The following is a 4,603-nucleotide window of genomic DNA, read 5'->3' as shown; positions in this document are numbered from 1 at the left end:
ATTTATATCATTGTGTGGCATACTAGTGTTATTTTACATAAAACATAACACCATACGATACGATACAGTTTGAAACATTTCCATACAGTTCCAGTATTTTCACAAACCATTCCTATACATACGATACCCAAACATACGGCCAGTGTCGTCACACTATGACAAGTATTACCCTGTGATAACCGAAGCCTCACAACGGTACATCGCCAATACAGTGTAGCTCACACCTATCGGTGACCAACTAGAACACAAGTAATATTTCATACCCTCGGATATAGAATCGGGCACTCTCGCCCATGGTAATGAACTGGCACATGGCGCAGCGTACAGTAGTTAGCCGCCATATAGCTGTTTCAGCATGCGATAATTAGCCGCCCCTAGCTGATTTCACAAAACCTGGAATCATTTTGGAACTCACGTTCCTATACTCATCAGCGTACAGTAATTAGCTGCCATTAGTTGTTTTACAAAATACCTAGAACATTTACATACAACCATCCATTCCACACTTATTTGGTATACAACAAATCATATCGTTTTCCAGTTCAAGAATATAGTTTAATACAAATATGGATTACGGTCATTGTCATGCCCCGAACCCACAGGTGGGTCCCAGGTGTGAATATGGTAACCTAACCTGTCTCTGTATCAATTCAAACATACATGATACGATATAGAAAAAAAAAAGGTCCGACCCCGTGGGGTACACAGATGCCATATACACATACACATACAAATTCACACTCATCAGAAACGTAGTGAAATATGGTCTTTTTATACATATACTGTCACGCCTCGAACCCCGAAATGGGACCCAAGGGTGAAAATGTAATCTAACATGTCCCTGTATCCGATAAAACATCTAAAAATACAGTACAAAGGATGAGGGTCCAACCCCGTGGGGTTCCCAGACACCCTAAACACATCCAAATACAGTCCTAGCACTTACCCAAGCGCTAACGCAATACACCGGCCACTACGCTCCCTACACCAGGACGCTAGTTTAAGTTACTCGAATGACATATAAAAATGTACGTACAGCAGGGGTGAGACACCTCTCAGTAAGGAAGAACACAGGTTATATCAGTGTGTGACATTTGAGTGTTATCATGATACAACATACACGCAGTTAAATGGAGTCCAGTACTAGTTTACACAGTGCATACACACACACACACACACACATGATCAACAAACCCGGTGTCATCACACCTATCGGCCTGAAGCCCGTTTGTGACAATCCAGCATTGGCCTGTAACTAACCCGCGAAGCACGGCGCCACCGGCACATGGCTAGTTCTCAACTCCCATGGCATCGTACCCGCGCATAACTGGTGGATCCCCACCCTTCGCCCTGATCTGCCGGAATAGGCTCACGCCCTCAGATATAGAGCCGGACACTCTTACCCACATGACAGGTGATAAACACACACCCTCAGATATAGAGCCAGAGACTCTCAGTACCTGGAACAATTTCAGAACCGTGTTCCTACTAGCAATTCAACATATCACACACACATGCATGCTCATATAACCAAACAAACCACACCCATTTGGTAATCTAAATCATGGTTTTTCAAACAAATACAGTTTAAACAAGTCAAGGAATGACTATCCTAATAACACAGTATAAATCATCATATACATAGGTTTTCATCAAAACCAGGGATTCAGCCCGTCGCCCCCTTTTTCCCAAAACTGTAATAATGAAAAACTCATAGTTTTCCCCGTCAGATCCCCCCAAATGAGTAGCCATAACACACATAGGACCGTGAACCATAGTTCCACCGAATCCAATTTCAAAAATAACCAATATAAATATAGTTCCCTTTACCTTTTCCCCGAATAACCAAACCCGAACTCCAAGGTCCCTAAACAGCGAATTGAGTTCCAAAACCTACAATCAACAGTATAGAATATACTCACAATACAAAACTATCGGATCAGAATTGAAAATTGAGCCTTACCTTGATTTTACGCCAAAACCCAAAAATCTCTGAAACGAGATTCTGATCCATAGAAATTGTAGAGAATCCTTCCACGATCCTCGTGGTTACTTCAGATTTTCGATTCCATCAACGATCTGTGAAGAAATATAGAGAGACAGAGAGATAAAGTAGGGAGAGTTCTAGAGAGAAAGAGAGATAAGGTTGAGTTTTTTTATCTTGAAAGAATTGAAAAATCCTATTTATAGCCCTTTGACTCGGCCCAACTCGTACACGAAATGGTGCCTTCGTCGATGAATCTTCCATTACCTTCATCGACAAATCGGTGGCCTCGTCAATGAATCTGTGATCACCGATTTTTTTGAAACCCCTCGGCTTCTCCTCGTCGACGAGGGGAAGAACAACGGCTTCATCAACAAAATCTGGTTTCATCGACGAAATATGCCAAATTTCCAATTTGCCCCTTTCTTATTCATTTAGACCCAGTTATCATGGTTCGGGTTCTTACAATCTCCCCTCCTTACAAAAATTTCGTCCTCGAAATTAGCCATCCCTCATTCACAAACTCATTCATACAATCAAATACGTAGGCACGACTCTAGAGAAAACTGGCGACCACTACAATGTAGCCTCATCATACACGTACACATACATACCCTCACTTATGGCGGAGGAATACCATGGTTACATACACAACTGTCTCAGGAGTTCACAATACACACGCACTCCCAACAACTAACCACCTATCCCAACGCACAGTAGGATCATGTACAAGTGCTCAAAACAGCTATGGATACTTCCGGCGTATTTTCGTTTCCAGTTCCCAAGAAGCTTCCTCAGCCTCATGGTTTTGCCACAATACCTTCACTAACAGTATCTCTTTGGTACGAAGCTTCTGAACTTTACGGTCTAGAACCTGAATAGGTATCTCCTCATACAATAAAGTATCCCCAATTTCCAACTCATCATAACTAAGAACATGTGAAGGATCCAACACGTACCTCCTCAACATAGATACGTGAAACACATCGTGGACCCTCGAAAGTGCTAGAGGTAATGCAACTCTGTAGGCTACCGGACCCACTCGCTCAAGTACCTCGAATGGTCTGATATACCTCGGGCTCAGCTTGCCCTTTCTCCCGAATCTCATCACCCTTTTCATCCGAGCAATACGCAGAAATACCTTACCTCCCACTTCAAACTCTAACTCACAGCGGCAAACATCTGCGTAACTCTTCTGCCGACTCTGAGCTGATCTAATGCTCTCCCAGATCAAACCCACCTTATCAGACGCCTACTGCACAAGTTCAGGTCCTAACACCTGACGTTCACCAACCTCATCCCAACACAAAGTAGATCGACACGTTCGACCATACAAAGCCTCGAACGGTGCCATCCCGATACTAGACTAGAAGTTGTTATTATAAGCGAACTCTAGAAGTGGCATAAACCGTATCCAACTACAACCAAAGTCTAACACACACGCTCGCAACATATCTTCCAATATCTATATCGTCCTCTCCGACTGTCCATCAGTATGGGGGTGGAACGCTGTACTGAAAGTAAGTTTCGTCCCTAATGCCTACTGCAAGCTCATATAGAATTGAGAAGTAAACCTCAGATCCCAATCTGATACTATGGACACTGGTACTTCGTGCATTCTCAAAATCTCATGCACGTTCAAATCTGCCAGCCTACTCAAAGGATAGCCAACTTTGATCAGTATGAAATGAGCGTATTTCGTCAATCTATCCATAATCACCCAAATAGCATTCTGCCCATGAAGTGCTGGTGGCAAACCGGTTACAAAATCCATGGAAATATGCTCCCATTTTCATACCAGAATAGGAAAAGGCTGTAAGCCCCGCCGGCGTTTGATGTTTAGCTTTCACCTACTGACACGTCAGATACTGCTCCATGAACTGAGCAATTTGCCTCTTTATACTAGACCACCAGAAGGTCTCGCGCAAGTTCCGATACATCTTTGTACTACCAGGATGTACCGTATACATAGAATGATGCGTCTCCTCTAAAATCGTTCTTCTGATCTCATCATCGTTTGGAACACAAAGTTTGGTCCCAAACCTCAGCACACCTCCCTCAGATATGTTAAACTCTGTAGCCAATTCCTGCTGCACCTTTTCCATAACCTCTTTCAACTTTGCATCACTAGCCTGTGCGGCTTTTATACGCTCAAATAAGGTCGATTGGACCATCAAACCAGCAATATAAGCCTGATGATCTCCAACCACCAACTCTAGACCTGAGCTTTCCAAATCTCATCCAATGTGACACTGAGTTAAAATCGCAGATGCAGCCATAGGCTTTGACTTCTGACTCAACGCATCAGCTACCACATTAGCCTTTCCCGGGCGATAACTGATCGTGCAGTCGTAGTCCTTGATCAACTCTAGCCACCGCCTCTGCCTCATGTTCAACTCCTTCTGCGTGAAGAAATACATAAGGCTCTTATGGTCAGTGAAGATCTCACACTACACCCTGTACAAATAGTGTCGCCAAATCTTTAGTGCATAAACCACAACAACTAACTCCAAATCGTGCGTAGGGTAGTTGTGCTCATATTCCTTCAGTTTTCAAGATGCATAAGCTACTACCTTACCCTTCTGCATAAGCACACATCCCAGAACTTTCAGAGACGCG

The sequence above is a fragment of the Malania oleifera genome, chromosome 1 (genome assembly GCF_029873635.1).
Source record: "Malania oleifera isolate guangnan ecotype guangnan chromosome 1, ASM2987363v1, whole genome shotgun sequence".
NCBI classification, from domain to species: domain Eukaryota; kingdom Viridiplantae; phylum Streptophyta; class Magnoliopsida; order Santalales; family Ximeniaceae; genus Malania; species Malania oleifera.
The sequence above is the reverse complement of the archived record's forward strand: the minus strand, read 5'-3'. Positions refer to the sequence as shown.